Source organism: Urtica dioica, chromosome 10, assembly GCF_054948205.1.
Source record: "Urtica dioica subsp. dioica isolate 48M chromosome 10, U.dioica_male_clone48M_v1_H2, whole genome shotgun sequence".
NCBI lineage: Eukaryota > Viridiplantae > Streptophyta > Magnoliopsida > Rosales > Urticaceae > Urtica > Urtica dioica.
Window position 1 is genome coordinate 13780081 of NC_142765.1, and position 19046 is coordinate 13799126.

Below are 19046 nucleotides of genomic sequence, written 5' to 3' on the forward strand. Positions count from 1 at the left end.
CGTTCCTCGAGTCGAGCCTTGAGTCGTTCCTCGAGTCGAGCCTCAATTCGTTCTCCTCGAGTCGAGCCTCGAGTCATTCCTCGAGTCGAGCCTCGGGTCGCTCCTCGAGTCGAGCCTTGGGTCGCTCCTCGAGTCGCTCCTCGAGTCGAGCCTCGAGTCGTTCTCCTCAAGTGGAAACCTTCATATTTCACGTGGCAAGAATGGTATTCGAAGACCCCTAAAGGCCCACAAGAATCCGGCAAGTCGAGCCATTCGCCGCGCGCACAGCACGCTGCGTCGGCCAGCCATGCAGCAAGCCGCGCGCCGCGCCAGGAAGGCAGCGCGCCGTGCCAGGCAGGCGCGCGTTGCGCCAGGACGCGTCTGCACCGCGCGCTCCATGCGCCGCGCATCCTGCGCCACGTCCAGTGACCCGCGCGCCGCGCCTCCTGCGCCGCGCGCCGCACGTTTTGCGCCGTGCTTTGTGCGCCGCACGTTTTGCGCCGCGCTTTGTGCGCCGCGCGCGCCGTGCGCCTCAAGTTGACGGCACGCGCGTTCCTAGTCCCACATGGACCAAAAAGAAGCCTTCTAAGGCCCTCAAACACCTATAAATACCCCCTCTCATTGAGGGGAATGTTGTCAATGGTGCCCACAAGAAGAGTTGTAATCTTTATATTGTACATTTGATGTAATAAAGTCTCATGAAGACTCTTGCTTGTAATTGCCTATTCATTCATTAATTAAGTTGAAACGTTCATTCATTCTTTCTTTGTTTGAAGCTTTATGATAAAACCTTAGTCTTTTAGTCCATAAACAAACTTAACAACTTACGAAGAGACAAATGTAGATTTGCATGAACAAACTCTTCGTAGTTTGCTTAAAACGATATATTCGCAATCTTAGGGTCAAAGGACTATTGACCTCAGTATGATTGTTAGAAGAATCTATGATGTCTGGTTATGAGGCATTGAGAGTTGGAGACTCTATAGTTCTTCTAGGTATCTTTCGAAGGTACTGAATTGACCAGTGCACTTCTAGAGACAAGATAAGAACAAACCATTTAACCTCTTATGTCTCGAAGTCACTATGTATGAATTGCATCATGCTTACCTTAATCCTGAAATGAGACATGCCATTTCACAGCTTAGTATTCTCATTTGAGAAAGTCAGAGTTCGGACTCACTATGTGATTCCGAACAGGGCCTATTGGTGAAGTACTAAGTTGTGAGTATGTCATGAGTAACTTTGTGAAGTTCTCATAGATATGGAATTCATGTACAAGATTGCTGAAATGCAATGCATGTCACCTCATGCTTTGTTCGTTGGAGTGTGAATAAATGAACTGGCCAGTGTCCAAATTGAGTCCTGACTCTTTTGGATGAAACAATGTGACTTGTTAGCTCCTCGTCAATACATTGTTTCTAACTTATTCACAAGCGACAAAGGAGTTGAGGAAATAACAGCTAGAAGGGTAAAATGATAATTTAGTAAATCCCGACTAGCTGATGACATTCATGAAGGGTAAACATAGATAATATTCAGTGGATCCGCTCATCATAATTAGGTCGAATTCTTGAGTAGAAAATAAATTCATTTGAACCGAGAGATTTTCAGTGTCAGCTCTTTAGTGGAGTTAGTTGGCATTAAGCTAAACTTGGAAAAGGTTTGTGAAGTTTTGAGTCCAAGTGTTTAGCTCAAGCTTTGTTCATTTGGGTCCATGAGGTCACTGTCACGAATCACATCGATAGGAATAGTTAAACTGGAAGCTAAGTCAAAACAAGAACGAAAATAGTCAGAAGGGTATTTTTGTCTTTTGAGACAAAGGATGAAATGAATGTCAATAAATTTTGACAAGTTCATTTGATGACTTAATGTCACTCGGCCATGACTTGATCATTGGGCCTTGTGAATTAATTTCATTTCATAAGAATTTTATTGAAAATTCTAAATGGGCCTTTTCTTATGTTGTCATGAACAAGTGAAGAAAATTCTAGAAGCCTTTTCTAGAAGTCATGGGCGCCTACCCTATAGAGAAAAAGGAGAGATTATTTTGTGCATAAATGTATTTAGATACTTGCCAAAAGAAAAAGAGGAAACAAATTTGCATAATGATGCACAAGGAATTTCGGCCAAGAGAGTAATAGGCAAGCCGAGGAACAAAAAAGGAAACAAATCCAAGCCTTCTAGAAGGCTACCTTGGGCGCCCAAATGGAATGGGAAATAAGGGTTATTTTGCTCATGAATATGTGATATTCTATAGAAGAGGAAACTACCTTATTGAAGGTGAGACCTCTCCTATAAATAGGAGCCTCATTTCCTCACAATTCAATTCATCCAAGTTTAAGAGATTTGAGAGACTCTCTCTCTAGAACTTGTGGCCGAAAATCCTCTCTCTCTCTCTAGTTTATTTTCGATTTTTCTTGTCTTGGCACCTAGGTCCTCACTCGACCTAGTGTTTAGCTCTGCGACTTCAAGACTTGTTCTTAAGTCGTAGTGTTTAAAAGTGCCCACTCACTAATTCCTTTATTTCGAGTGATTTAGTGATAGAAACTTTCGTGGTTGCTCGAGGTGCCGAGGAAAGGAAGAGAGACGTGCTGCGAGGGGAGACGAGCGTTGCAAACTTTCCAAAAGCTTCTTCAAAGTTCAAGCTTCAAGAAAGGTTAGTAAACTCTTAGCTCATATTGGTTTTTAATTACATGTACTTGCTTCTTTGTCTAGGTTAGTAAAAACTGTTTTTACTTGAAAATAAATTTTTTAAAATTCCGCCGCTTCCCGAAGCGTTTAATCTTTTTCTTAAATCCTAGATCAATTCCAACAGGGAAAGCCATCCCATTCATTCTCAAGGAACTTGAGACTTCTCTCTGCTTCTCTAGATGCCATCCTTGGCCTGAAGCAGATTCTCCTCGATTTCTCGTTCTCAGAGATTCTGAAGCGCTTTCCGGGGACTCCCGAGTGCCGCCTCTCTTGATCGAACGATTAATCTTGAGCCCACGAGTGCTCTAACGGTTTTCGACTGAAAATCGCCTACGCGTCTAGCACCCTAGACGCGTCCACCATTTATGACAAGAAATCGCCTACGCGTCCGGCATTTCCAACTAGGAATCGCCTACGCGTCCGGAATCTCCGCCACAACAAGAAACTCTTGACTTAGAGTCTTCCACGTCTCCAAAAGAGAGAAAACACACATTCTCTCTCGCATACACGATCTCCGAAGTTCTGAGACGTCGCCGAGGACTCCTCCGCGCCTCGTCTCCTTCGTTGAGCACGCCTCTCCACCAAGGCTCCGAGCCTCACACTGCGTTACACACGCTTGAACTACGTTCTGACCTGATCCCACGCACGGGTACGTAGGCAGCCGACACCCAAGGCACGGTCACTCCTCCTCCTCACCCCCTACCTCTCCCGAGAGGCGGGTTGATCGGAGAAACCCTAGCTCGAGACTATCGAGTTCATACTCTTGGCCCGGGTGCGATCACTTGGTCCGGCCTTGGATCGAACCGCCCGAGGTTTTAAATAGTTGTTCATTTTCGTGCGACAACAGAGCTCTCCAGGGTGTTCCACCGTCCACCCTTTCATCCTGCGCTTGTGGGTCGGGAGCTAAAATATCAGATTTTTTATCCTTCCCAGTTTGATTGCATGGAAGAAATTTCTTCGGAGACGACCGTATCAGAGTCTCGTGAATGGGACAGGAGACTTGATATCGATCCTGACCGAGCACGTTCCCCCGAGCTCAAGGCGAGGGGTACCAGTCCTCTTCCGGAAGTGATTCCCCAGGTACGAGTGGCTAGACCCCTAGGTCGAGGAGGAAGACGGGGTGTTTGAGGCCCGTGAACGAACAGAGGGGCAGTTTTCTCTTGAACAATGAACTTCTTGGGTCAATGATAGCTATATCAATGGCCTTTATGAGGAGTTCAAGATCCCTGAGGGGATTAGGCTATCTGCACCTCGGGATGACGAGCGCGCATGCGACCCTCCTCCGGGAAAGGTGGCGTTTAATGCGTCAATTTTATGGGTGATTGGCGGCCTGCCAGTTCATCCTATGGTGGCGGAGCTCTTATCGGAGATACGGTTGGCTCCTACTCAGCTCGTGCCATCCGTCTACAAGATATTTGTAGGCCTTATCGCCCTCTGGGCAAAACATTATAAGTGCACTCCTCTCCTGGAGGATTTCACCCAGTTTTATAGCTTCAAGACTTCCCCGGGCCAGCCGGATTCTACTACGCTCGTGCTCAGAAAAATTCCGAGAAAATAGTTACCTTCCTTCCGACAAGCCAAAAGAATTGGAAGGATTACTTTTTCTGGGTGGAAGGGGATTGGTTTTTGGGGGACAAGGTTGTCCCTACTAAGTTCTCTGAGCTCAGTGCGGTTTTGTTTAGATAGCATTTGTCTATTATTACATACGTTTATGGCTTTACTAACTTGTCTTTGGATACGTTTTAGGTGAGCTACCTGTGTGCGGTCCGGACGAGCTCGAGGACCGTTCGACAATTTTTGACCTATCCGAGCAAGACCGCTCCAAGTTCACCGTTCTCGACCCCGATTTTTAGACAAGTTTTACGGTCGCCCCTACTGGAGTAAGTATATTTATTATTTTTTTGCGTTCTTATTGCTAGTTTCTTATAAGTTAGGTTTGGTCGGTCTCTTTCAAAGATGGGAAGGAGGGCCGCTCCCGAAGACGTTCCGAGGAACCCGAAAAGAAAGAATTCTTCCTTCAAGGGTAGGGAACTTCCCGAGAAAAAAACCAAGGCCCCCGTTTCCAGCCCCTAGAAGCCATCCGAGCCTCCAGTGGTGGTCATTTCGCCCGATGCACCAGAGCCTTCCGGTGCCCAAGTGCATCTTGCTCTCGCCTTCTCGTTTCTTCAGGAACAAATCCATGCCGAGGAGGTGGAGTCCAAGCGCGAAAAATCTACCGAGGAGGCCCTGACCCTCTACGCCGAGATCTCCGCCTGGGTAAATGGATCTATTTATTTAGATAGTTGTGTATTTTTTCTAATTGTTACTTCCTTTTTTGTTTTTGTTTGCAAGATTTTGTCGGTATGGTCCGACTAGCTAGCACGCTTGGGTCCGAGCTCGCTTCTCTTCACTCTCGCAATGAACAACACTTCAAAGAGAAAAAGGTGGCCAAGGCAGAAGCGAAGAAAGCTAAGGTCAAACTTCGGGCCAGGAGCGCCGAGCTGGAATCCGTCTGAGCCGAGATTTAGAGAGTTCGGGAGACCGTGGCTGTCGAAGCCGTGGAGGCTTACAAGGCTTCCCGCGAATATAAAGATACGAGGGATGACCTCTACTCGGCTGGGATGGACTACGGGTTGGAGCTCCTTCGGAAGCGGAATCTTAATCTGGATACCACAGATTTTGACGCTGACATGGAGTCGTCCGAAACTGTTCCGGAGGAGGCGGCGGAGGGCACGGAGGCCGGGGCGCAGCTATAAGGAACGTGAAATGCTGTTTTTCCTCTTTTTTTCTTTTTTTATTCGACTCGAATGGCTTTTGAACTGATAGTCCGTGGTCGGACTGTTTTGTAATATATTTCTAATGGCTCTGTTGGGCCTTATTTTATTTTATCTCAAACTTTCACTTATTGTTATAGTTTTATTTGAAAATAAGTTAGACTGGGGTTCAAAAATAAAAGCAAAGATAAAAGAAATATGATTAATAGTGTGCCTTCATTAAACTGGGTGGCCATGCCGCTTTTCAGAATTTACAGGAAATACGGCCAAGCCGTTTTTTGAAAATAAAAACTAAACATAAAACTTTCTTAAGTGCTCGGCATTCCAAGGGTTTCTTTCCATCTCCCCGTCTAATTTTTGGACCTTGTACGCCCCGGTTCCGCGTTCTTCTTTGACAATGTATGGCCCTTCCCAGTTAGCTCCGAGAACTCCATCTTGTGGGTTCTTTGTGTGGAGGAACACTTTTTGAGGACTTTATCGCCGATGTGGAAGCTTTGGGGTCGAACTTTCCTGTTAAAATGCCAAGCCACCCTTTCCTGATTAGTTAAGGTTTTTAGTCGTGCCCTTTCTCGTCTTTCTTCTAATAGATCGAGACTTAGGTTTAGATTTGAAGTGTTTACCTCCGTGGAGAATTTTTCCCTCCTGAGTGTTGGGATAAGGATATCTGTTGGAATAACTGCGTCTGTACCGTATACGAGGGAGAAAGGCGTTTCTCCAGTTGCGGAGTGGCTGGTGGTCCGATATGACCATAACACCTCTGGGAGTATTTCTACCCATTCCCCTTTGTGGTTGTCTAGCTTTGTCTTCAGACCATGTTTAATGGTTTTGTTGACTGCTTCCACTAATCTGTTGGACGGTGGCCAGACTGGAGTAAAGAATACTTTGTTAATTCCATATTTCTTACAAAAACTTCGGAAATTTTCGCTGTCAAATTGTGTTCCATGATCGGAAATAATTTTGACCGGGATCCCGAATCTTGTGATGATATTTTTTCAGACAAATTTTTCGATAATGTAGGAAGTTATTTTATTCAATGGTTCAACTTCAACCCATTTCGAAAAGTAATCTATAGCTATGACTGCATACCTGCATCCGCCCTTCCCCATTGGTAGTGCTCCGATTAGGTCGATTCCCCACTCTGCAAATGGTATCGATCATGTAAGTATGGTGAAGGTGTTCGGAGGGAGCCGTGGGATGTTTGAAAACTTCTGGTATTTCGCGCATTTTCGAACTTTATCCCGGGCGTCGTTTTTCGAATTAGGCCAAAATAGTCCTTGTCGGAGTACTTTCTGGGCTAAGGCGTCTGCCCCTACGTGACTTTCGCATATTCCCTCGTGGATTTCCTGGAGCGTATACTCGGCTTCTTCTTCATCTAAGCATCTCAGCAATGGGCTGGAGAAGCCTCTCTTATATAGCGTTCCTCCGTCTAGGAAATAGCATGTCGCTCGAAATTTCAGATTACGAGCTTCTGCTCTATCCTGTGGGAGAAGTCCCTTATTCAGGAAGAGTCGGAGTGGCGTCTTCCATGATTTTGAACTCTGTAAGATAGGATTCCCTTCTGCGATGCTCGACTGTTGGACCTGTATCATCGATATGCGCTCGGAGGTTGATCCCTAAGTGGCCAGCTTTGCTAGTGCGTCCGCCTCTTTGTTCAAGCTTCTCGGAATCTGTGTGATTTCGCAGAGCTCAAACTCGTTTGTGAGGTTTTTAGCTTTCTCGGCGTAGAGCGACATCTTTTCACCTTTAGCTTGAAATTCGTTTTTCATTTGATTGATTATTAATTGAGAATCCGAATAGACCTTTAGTCTTTTGATTTCTAGAGATGGCCATCACGAATGTGTACGCCAGCTTCTCTAACTCCGGATATCTTCCTTCGGCATCGTTTAGTCGCCGAGAGGTATAGTAGATGAGGAGTTGATGATTTCCCTCGTTTTTTATGAGGGCCAAGCTGACCACGTGCTCTGATAGCGCCAAGTAGATATCAAGGGACTCTTCATCCTCTACTTTTCTTAAAGTTGGTGGCCATGCTAGATGTTCCTTCAAGGATTCGAAATCTCTGTTGCACTGTTCTGTCCATTTGAAGTCTTTAGACCCTCTTAGCTCGTTAAAAAAGTTAACGTTTTTATCTGTGGATCTTCAAGATGTTCCTTCACAACGTTTTTATACCATTTGTTGGAATTGATCTAGGGTTTAAGAAAAAGTTTAACGCTTCGTTAAGGGGCAGAATTTTAAAAAATTTCTTTTTCAAGTAAAACAGTTTTTACTAACCTAGACAAAGTGCAAGCACATGTAAATAAAACTAATATGAGCATAATAAATTTACTAACCTCTTTAGAAGCTTGAACATTGATGAGCCTTCGGAAGGTTGATAACGTTCATCTCCCTCGCAGCACGTCTCTCTTTCTTTCCTCGGCAACTCGAGCAACCACGAAAGTTTCTATCACTAAATCACTCGAAATAAAAGGAATTAGTGAGTGAGCACTTTTAAACACTACGACTTAAGAACGAGTCTTGAAGTCGCAGAGCTAAACTCTAGGTCAAATGAGGACCTAGGTGCCAAAACAATAAAACGAAATTGACCAGAGAGAGAGAGGAGAGGGGCGCCACAAGGTCTAGAGAGAGAGGCTCTCAATCTCTAACTTATGTGGAATAATGAATGAAATGAGAGGAATGAGGTGGGGTATTTATAGGAGAATGGTTGGCCTTGGAAAGAAGTAGTTTCCTCTTATTTTCCAAGCCTTTATGAGCAATCTTTTATTACCCATTCCCATCCAAAAATGCGCCCACCTCAAGCAAATCCCCAAGGGATTAGTTTCCTCTTTTGTTTCCCTTCTTGGTTGCCTTGGCCGATTCTCTTTGTTTCCTCATAGAGGAAATTTGTTTCCTCTTTTTCTTTGGGCAAGTATCTTCATACATTTATGCACAAAATATTCTCTCTTCCTATGGGTATGTTGGGCGCCCAAAACCTTCTAGCACTAGTACAAAAAACAGCATTGGGTGCGACTTTTTTCGCACCCAAAGGTCGAAAGTCGCACCCATTGATACCTTTAGGTGCGACTTTAGGTGCGACAAAGTCGCACCCGAAAGTTCGCACCTAAAGGTCATGGGTGCGACTAGTCGCACCCGAAGGTCATGATTTTTAGGTGCGACTTTTAGGTGCGGATATTCGCACCCATAAGTCAGAAAAAATGTGCGAAAAAGTCCGCGCGAAGGCCATTGGGTGCGACTAGTCGCACCCAATTTCATTCGCGCCAAGTCTTTGGGTGCGACTAGTCGCACCCAATTTCATTCGCGCCAAGTCTTTGGGTGCGACTAGTCGCACCCAATTTCATTCGCGCCAAGTCTTTGGGTGCGACTAGTCGCACCCGTTGGCCTACCCGCCAAATTTATGGGTGCGACTAGTCGCACCCGATAACTGTTTTTAAGTTTTATTTATTTATTATTTAATATTTATTAAATAGAAATTCATTAATTACGAATTCTATAATTGTAATCAAATAACTAAATAGTTTATTAATTAGAAAATTCATTAATTAATATTTATAATCATAATAAAAACTAACCATTTGTTGTTCGATTACAATAATTATTATAATGTACGACAAATAATTAAAATAAATGTTCATTCTTTTCCCTTTCCTTTTCCTCGGTTTGTAAACCAATCCTTGAACATTTTACTCCCTCTTCCGCCAAATCTTTCTCCAGAACTGCTGCTACCCCCTCGTCCACTTCCGCTCGTACGCTCACTGCCGCTCGTACGCTCTCGCTGGTAATCTGCTGAACCTGGCGGCGTCGTCTGAGCATCTGCCATTGAAACTGATGGCGACGTTGTCTGATGCATAGGGTGCATCTGAGGCGGCGGCGTCGTCTGAGGCATATGTGGCATCATACCGGGCGACATCTGCGGCATCTGTGGCATCGTGCCGGACGACATCTGAGGCAAGGGCGAAAACTGCTGCGTGAACGCGAACATTTGTCGCTGCATCTCCTCCATCTGCTGTTGTTGTGCCGCCATAGCGAGTTGTTGTGCCGCCACCTGAGCTTGGAGCTCGCCAACCACTGGATCTGGAACGCGGCGCCGCGACGAGCCTGAGCCTGACGACGAGCTTTCGTCCTGAGCCTGAACAATAGCCCAAGATGTTCTCGGGACCGTTGGACCTATTCCAACGTACCAATCTTGACGGTTCCCAAGAATTTCTAGCATCGCGTGCTCCTCTGCGGCGTCCTGGTCAAAGACTACGCCTTGCTCTTCTGCTTGTCGCTGAAGATCCGCCAGTAGAGTAACTATCCGCGCCTTTACACATAAAAAAATTATTAAAAATTAATTATTATGTAAGTAACGTACTCTTAATTATAACATATGACTTACATGTGCTCGTCTCGCCCAATCTGTCGTCCATTCACCTTTTCTATTATGGTGTTGTTGCTAAGTGACGAAGACGAATGAAGTCGATTACTTATTGCTACGGGACGAAGATCAATGAATGAAGATGAGATTATGAATTTTATGTTATTTGAGAATAATATGCTAGAAACTCAATCTAAAATTCGGCAGAGTTTCCTCTATAATACTAACAAACCAAAAACCTGCAAACTCATTTAAAAGCATATACAAATCATCTAAAACTATCATAATAATCAACTAAACCCTAAACAGAACCTCCGTGGCTCGTTTACAACAAACTAACTAATTATATCAACTTAAATTAATTCAAACATAACATATGTTAATTCAATCCAAACATATCATTTACTAAATCACAAACCTAAGCATGTTACTATACAATCTAAACATGTTATTAAATTAATTCAAATTAACATTACTAAAATTAACATAACATTTGTTAATTCAATCCAAACATATCATTTACTAAATCACAAACCTAAGCATTTTATTATACAATCTATACATGTTATTAAATTAATTCAAATTAACATAACATTTGTTAATTCAATCCAAACATATAATTTACTAAATCACAAACCTAAGCATTTTACTATACAATCTAAACATGTTATCAAATTAATTCAAATTAACATTACTAAAATTAACATAACATTTACAATATAACATTACTAACTAAACTAAAATGTCTAATTAACATTTCAAATTAAGTAAACTAATGATATCATTTACAATTTACTAATGTTATATATTAAGTAATAATTTCAAATTACAATTAACATATAAAACTAACCTAACTAAACTAAACTGGCTATCTAATTAACTTTCTAATTAATTAGAGTACATATAAGAATATAAATAAATGAACTAACCTCTTGAAGAGCCGACGAGCAAGGACGGTGGCTTGAGGCTGTGAGCGACGGAGCAACGGAAAAAAGCTCGGGGTTGCGGTGAGGCGTGCTCGGACGAAGCGAAAGAGGCTGTCGGAGTAGGACTGTCTCGCAGCGAGAGGCACCGAGAGACTGTTTTGGGCAGCGAGGCTCGGCAGCGGCCGGGACTAGACTGAGACAACAAGAGACGGGACTAAATTGAGAGGAAGAGAGAGAGAGAGATTGAGAGGTACACTAAGAGAGAGAGAGATTACCGGCTGGAACTGAGAGCAGCGTCGACAGAGAGAAGCGCGGAGAAGGCTTTGCACCACACCGGAGCTGGTGGCTGCGACGGGGTGGCCGGAGAGAGAGAGGGCAGTGGCGGCGGTCCTCGTGACGGAGGCTGAGAGAGAGAGGGTCGTGGTGGCGGTCGGAGGAGCGTAGTGGTGGCGGCGGCGACGGGGTGGCCGGAGAGAGAGACGGCAGTGGCGGCGAGAGGTTGGAGGTTGGAGTGGTGGCTGCGACGGGGTGGCCGGAGAGAGAGAGGGCAGTAGCGGCGGTCCTCGTGACGGAGGCTGAGAGGTCGTGGCGGCGGTCGGAGGAGCGTAGTGGTGGCGGCGGCGACGGGGTGGCCGGAGAGAGAGAGGGCAGTGGCGGCGAGAGGTTGGAGGTTGGAGTGGTGGCTGCGACGGGGTGGCCGGAGAGAGAGAGGGCAGTGGTGGCGGTCCTCGTAACGGAGGCTGAGAGGTCGTGGCGGCGGTCGGAGGAGCGTAGTGGTGGCGGCGGCGACGGGGGGGTGGCGGCGACGGGGTGGGAGAGAAGGAGAGAGTCGGAGATAGAGAGATAGAGGCGCAGAGTCGAAATTGGGTGTTTGAATGAAAACCTATCGAGCATGCTTTATATATAAAGACTTTTAAATTTGGGTGCGACTTTGTCGCACCCAATGACACCTTTAGGTGCGACTAAGTCGCACCCAATGACCTGTGTCAGTTGTTTCGGGTGCGACTAAGTCGCACCCAATGACATTTTTAAAAGAAGGGGGAAGTTTTGGCCGCCGAAATTTTTTTGGACGTTTAGGTGCGACTTAGTCGCACCTATAAGTTTGGAGACAGTATTGGGTGCGACTAAGTCGCACCCAAATTCAAAAAATTTCTCGAAAATTTTTCAGCGCTTAATTGATTTTTGGGTCCGACTATTCGCACCTGAAAGTCTTTTTGGTGCGACTTTTAGGTGCGAATAGTCGCACTCAAAAGTCAACCGCACCGGAAAACTGTATTTGTAGTAGTGTAGAAAGGGCTTCTAGAAGCTTTTTCATTTGTTCATGACAACATGAAAAATGCCCATTAAGAATTTTCAATAAAATTCTTATGAAATGAAATTAATCCACAAGGCCCAATTGAACTAACTTGGCCGAGTGATATCAAGTCATCAAATGACCTTGTCAAAAAATTTATTGACATTCATTTCATCCTATGTCTGAAAAGACAAAAATACCCTTTTGACAATTTTCGTTCTTGTTTTTGACTTAGCTTCAAGTTTAACTATTTCTAATCGATGTGATTCGTGACAGTGACCTCATGGATCCAAATGAACAAAGCTTGAGCTAAAATACTTGGACTCAAAAGTTCACAAACCTTTTCCAAGTTTAGCTTAATGTCAACTGACTCCACTAAAGAGTTGACACTGAAAATCTCTCGGTTCAAATGAATTTATTTTCTACTCAAGAATTCAACCTAATTGTAATAAGTGGATCCACAGAATATTATCAGTGTTTACCCTTCATGAATATTATCAGCTAGTCGGGATTTACAAAATTACCATTTTACCCTTCTAGCTGTTATTTCCTCAACTCCTTTGTAGCTTGTGAATAAGTTAGAAACAATGTATTGACGAGGAGCTAACAAGTAACATTGTTTCATCCAAAAGAGTCAGGACTCAATTTGGACACTGGCCAGTTCATTTATTCACACTCCAAGGAACAAAACATGAGGTGATATATATTGCATTTCAACAATCTTGTACATGAATTCCATATCTATGAGAACTTCACAGAGTTACTCATGACATTCTCACAACTTAGTACTTCACCAATAGGCCTTGTTCGGAATCACATAGTGAGTCCGAACTCTGACTTTCTCAAATGATAATACTAAGGTGTGAAATGACATGTCTCATTTCAGGATTAAGGTAAGCACGATGCAATTCATACGTAGTGACTTCGAGACATAAGCGGTTAAATGGTTTGTTCTTATCTTGTCTCTAGAAGTGCACTAGTCAATTCGGAAGATACCTAGAAGAACTATAGAGTCTCCAACTCTCAATGCCTCATAACCAGACATCATAGATTCTTCTAACAATCATACTGAGGTCAATAGTCCTTTGACCCTTAGATTGCGAATATATCGTTTTAAGCAAACTACGAAGAGTTTGTTCATGCAAATCTACATTTGTCTCTTAGTAAGTTGTTTAGTTTGTTTATGGACTAAAGACTAAGGTTTTATCATAAAGCTTCAAACAAGGAAGATTGAATGAACGTTTCAACTTTTTATTAATGAATAAGCAATTACAAGCAAGAGTCTTCGTAAGACTATATGATATCAAATGTACATAGATACTCACTACAACTCTTCTTGTGGGCACCATTGACAACAATAGGATCATCCATGTCAGAGACAACTACGAGAGAGTCTCCATAGGACATGTACCTGTCAGGATTTTGAGTAGCCCTCCCACTACGTCGAAGTACTACTTGACGAGATTCTGATGAGTTAGGTTGTGTTTCAGTTGGGGTAAGAACAGTTCTTACAGATGAGGTAGAAGCTTCCTCACCCAACTTTTCTTCAAGCACAATTTTGCTTCTAGGTTTTGCATCCTTCATAAAGTCCTCCTCAAGGAAACGAGCATTCGTGCTAACGAAAGTCTTATCGTCCTTGGGACTATAGAAAGTAAAACCTTCGGTTTCCTTTGGATATCCAACGAACAGACACAATTCTGACCTACTAGCCAACTTGCTAGTCTTATGCCTCAGCACGTGTGCAGGGCAACCCCAAATTTTGATGCGGCCAAGATTTACTTTACGGCCAGTCCATCGTTCATAAGGAGTACCAGGAACCTTTTTGGACGGAACTTGGTTCAGAATGTAAGCGGCTGTTTCGAGGGCATACCCCTAAAAGGATAGAGGGAGTGATGAGTAACTCATCATTGATCTAACCATATCCATAAGAGTTCGGTTTCTTCTCTCTAACACTCTGTTTTCTTGAGGTGTGCCAGGTGCGGTAAGCTGAGAAGCGATACCTTATTCATTAAGAAAGTCATCGAACTCTCCAGACATACACTCACCACCTCGATCAGATCGAAGGGTTTTGATCACTTTGCTAGTTTGCTTTTCCACTAAAGCCCTAAAGACAAATTACGTTAAAGTTCTCGGATTTGTGTTTGATAAAATAGACAAAACCATCAGTGAAGGTAACGAAGTATTCGTATCCTCCACGTGCCTGTTGGCTGAGCGGACCACATACATCAGAATGTACTAGTTCCAGCAACTCAGCGGCTCTTCGACCCTTATCGGAGAAAGGTCGCTTAGTCATTTTTCCTTCTATGCAGGATTCACAAGTAGGTAGTGAACCTATTGCAGAGGCTTGGAGTGGACCATCCCTCACAAGTCTCTTAATCCTATCTAGACTGATATGACCAACTCTTAAGTGCCATAGGTATGTTGATTTTGTTAGATCGGAGGATTCAGAAAGTTTGATCCTCTTTGGCTCCCTAATTAGATCGTTATCTATTTCGGTGTCTAAAAGAGAAGGTTGAGTGGGATAGATGTAGAAAAGAGCATTCTTCGTACATGCATCAGTGACAAAAGAATTATCAGGAAACGAAATACGAATTCCGTTCTTGATGAACTTTAAACCATAATCTTGCGCAAGAAGACGAGCAACGGATATTAAGTTCTTCCCAAAGGTAGGAACAAAATAAACATTATTCAAGTTTAAAGTGCGGTCTTCAAAAGACAGCGTCACGGATCCCACAGCCTTCGCGGACACCAGGCTCCCATCACCCCATTTGAAATAGAAGTCACCTTCCTCTAAGCTTTTGGTTTTCTTGAAACCAGTCAAGGAACAACAAATATGGTTAGTAGCAGCGGAGTCAAGAATCCACGTTCACTACTACAAATGTTGGATTATACAACCCACTTTCTACAACGCTTATGACAAGCGTTGTAGAAACTAGTGATTCTACAACGCTTATGACAAGCGTTGTAGAAACTTGGTGTTTCTACAACGCTTATGGATAAGCGTTGTAGGAACTTGGTGTTTCTACAACGCATATGGTTAAGCGTTGTAGAAACTTGGAGATTCTACAACGCATATAGTTAAGCGTTGTAGAAACCTGGTGTTTAAGATTTCCCACAACGCTTTAAAAAGCCGTTGTAGAATCCACGCCGCGGCGTCATGTGTTTTATGCCGCGGCGAGAATTTACTACAACGCACAGTGAAAGTGTTGTAGAAAAATGTACTCCGCCGCGGCGAAATTCATACCTCGCCGCGGCGGGTGGTTTCTACAACACTAAACAAAAGCGTTGTAGAAACGTGTTGCCGCGGCGAATATATCTCGCCGCGGCTAGAAATATTCCCCGTCGCGGCGAGGTGGAAACCGTGGCCCAACACTTTTTTAAGAAACTAACTCGCCGCGGCGAGTGAGGAATCTCGCCGCGGCGAGACGTTCCTACAACGGTTATAATATCCGTTGTAGGAACATCTCGCCCCAGCCCGCCTCCACCTCGCCCAGCCCCGCCTTGCCTCCACCTCGCCCAGCCCGGCCTCCACCTCGCCCAGGCCGCCTCCACCTCGCCCAGCCCGGCCTCCACCTCGCCGACCTCCACCTCGCCCAGCCCGGCCCCAAACTCGCCTAGCCCCCACCTCGCCCAGCCCGCCCCACCTCGCCAAGCCCGCCTCCACCTCGCTCGCCCAGCCCGCCTCCATCTCGCCCAGCCCGCCTCCACCTCGCCACGTCCTCGCCTCCACGTCGCCCAGCCCACCTCCACCTCGTCACGTCATTGCCTCCACCTCGCCAGCCGCCTCCACCTCGCCCAGCCCGCCTCCACCTCGCCCAGCCCGCCTCCATCTCGGCCCAGCCCGCCCCCAGCTCGCCCCAGCCCGCCTCCACCTCGCTCGCCCAGCCCGCCTCCACCTCGCCCAACCCGGCCTCCACCTCGCCCACCCCGCCCTCCACCACCTCGCCCAGCCCGCCCCCACCTCGCCCAGCCCGCCTGCACCTCGCTCGCCCAGCCCGCCTCCACCTCGCCCAGCCCGCCCCACGTCGCCCAGCCCGCCTCCACCTCGCTCGCCCAGCCCGCCTCCACCTCGCCTCCACCTCTCCACGTTCTCGCCTCCACCTCGCCCAGCCCGCCTCCACCTCGCCACGTCATCGCCTCCACCTCGCCCAGCCGCCTCCACCTCGCCAGCTGGCTCCACCTCGCCCAGCCCGGCTCCACCTCGCCCAGCCCGCCTACACCTCGCCCAGCCCGCCTCCATCGCGCCCCAGCCCGCCTCCACCTTGCCCAGCCCGCCTCCACCTCGCCACGTCCTCGGCCCCACCTCGCCCAGCCCGCCTCCACCTTGCCCAGCCCGCCTCCACCTCGCCCAGCCCGCCTCCACATCGCCCAGCTCGGCCTCGACATCGCCCAAGCAGGTTTTTTAGAAACTGTCTCGCCGCGACGATTGAGGATCCTCGCCGCGGCGAGACTTTCCTACAACGGTCATAATATCCGTTGTAGGAACACCTCGCCGCGGCGACGACATATTTTCGCCGGTGCGAGGTTTTTTAGGTTTTCACTATAACAGGCCGTTTTCAGGTTTTTTTCTCATTTTTTCCAATACCCACACACGAGACAACTATTTTCGGCCGCATCTCTCCAGTTTTTTTCTTCCAAAATCCCTCGCCACGTCCTCGCCGCCCCAAAATCTCGCCGTCGCCTTGTCCTCGCCGCTAACTCTCTCTCGCCTTGTCCTCACCGCCATTTTTCTCTCGCCGAGTCCTCGCCGTGCTTCCTCTCGCGCCTCTCTCTCTCTCTCTCTTGCCGCCTCATTGTAAGGTATGATTTTAAAAGTTTTTTAAGGTAGTTATTGATTTAATTTCGTGTTATTAATATGGATTTCTTGTTGTTTACCCGAATTGCATATAGTTTGATTTTTTTAATTCACAAATTTAGGGTTTTGTTTGATTTTATCTTTTTAGAATAAGAAATTAGGGTTTAGGTTAGTGGAATTTGAATGAGTGAATTTAGGTTAGTGGAATTTGAATGAATGAATTTATGTTAGAATGAATTTGAATGAGAATTTGAGTAAATTGAAATCTCCGGATTGTGTTTGACATATTGTTACATAGGTTAATTGTAGAATTGTTATGATTATGTTTTGTAGGAACTTGAAAATGCGTCGAACTAAAAACACGGCGGGTTCCAAGGCTCCGAGCTCTTCCAGGGGTCAGAGTAAAGGAAAAAGCAAGCGACCTCGTCAACAGTCTCCCGAAGAGGAATACAACTCGAGTATCTTTACTAGCAAGGTCGCGGAGGAACGCTACGACAAAATCTTGCCGCGTAACATTATCCATGAGAGAGGATTCAATGTAAGCAATACGTCGGATATAGGAAAGCAAATCCGCAACAGCATAGTTGGTCATGATTGGGGGAGGTACTGTGCTGTACTCGAGGTCGATTCGAACGTCAACTTCGTGTACGAATTCTACGCAAACTTGCCGGACTCCCAAGGTGATGTTGTGACGGTCCGTGGGAAACCGGTCGATATGAGTGTCAAAGCTATCAACGATCTTCTTGGGACCCCAGATGTGCCTTTCGAGAACGAGGGCTATCAAGAATGGCTAAGAAGTTGCAGCCATCGGGAGATGTCGCAGGTGTTGTGCATTCCGGGAGAGGATTGGGTCACTGAAAAAGGAAAAAGGGTACTCAAGCGTGACCAACTCACCAGGATCGCTAAAGCATGGATTTACTTTGTTTGCGCTCGTCTCTATCCGATCAAGCACTTCACCACTCTCGACGAGAATCGTATACATGTGTTGTTCTGCATTGTTAAAGGCCTTTCCATTAACGTCGGTCGATTCATCTATAATTGGATGAAGAAACTCGACTATACTAATGAACGACACGGTTTGCCATATCCGTCGATCATTACCGGCCTTTGTACAAATGCGGGGGTACCACGCTCGAAAAGGGATACGATCAACAGTCCAATGGAGCCTATTACGGATTCCATTATCGAGCGGTACAAGATTAGGGACGATCCACAAGCGGAAGAAGCGGAGGAAGCGGAGGAAGAGGGGAAATAGGGAGAAGCGGAGCCCCTATTGCGCTTACCAGCACCTACGGTAATCGACCCCGCCACCATCGACTACATTGCTCATTGCTCCAACTATCTCGTCGGGGGGTTCCAAGACACGAACCAGTACATGCACCAACAAGCGGAGTATGGCGCCTCTCACATCAATCAATTGAACGATCTCTACTCTCGGTGGGACATCAACCAAGAGAATCAGGTGTTATTTCCTCCATATCCTCAGTACTCCGACTATCCGTACGCACCACCACAGTGGCCACCGCATATGCCTCCTCAATAGGCGAACCCACCACCACCACCACCGACTGACGAGTAAATTTCAAGAACCAACAACACCAACTCTTCCATATAAATTTCAAACTCTTTTTAAATTTAAGTTTCAGTTTAAGACTCGCTTGGTTTGTTTATGTTTATGACTAGATTACTGTGTTTTATTTGTGTGTTTGAGACTTCAGTCTTTGTTTGAGACTCGTTTGGTGTGTTTTATTTCATATATGTTTGAAACTTGATGTTATATGTTTAAGACTAGTTTGGTTTGTTTTATTGATTGTAGAAATTTTTATTGAATGATCATTTTTAGTTGGAGAACAGGTTAAATATTGGAAAAAAAGTGAATGATTAGGTGGTAGAGTGCTTCTTCGCCGCGGCTAGGTACCTTTCTCGCCGCGGCGTGACTCTTCTCGCCGCGGCACCGTATAGTCCCCGCCGTGGCGAGTGCTCTACGCCGCGGCTAAAATATTAATTCGCCGCGGCGAGATTTTGATTTTTTTATACCGAGAGTCTGTGTTTTTTAAGAACTTGTCTCGCCGCGACTAGGTAATATTCCCGCCGCGGCGAACTATCCTCGCCGCGGCCTGGACTATACGTTGCCGCGGCGAGGTTTCTACAACGCTTGTTTAAGCGTTGTAGAAAGGTAATTTTGTAAATTCCGACTAGCTGATGATATTCATGAAGGGTAAACACTGATAATATTCTGTGGATCCACTCATTACAATTA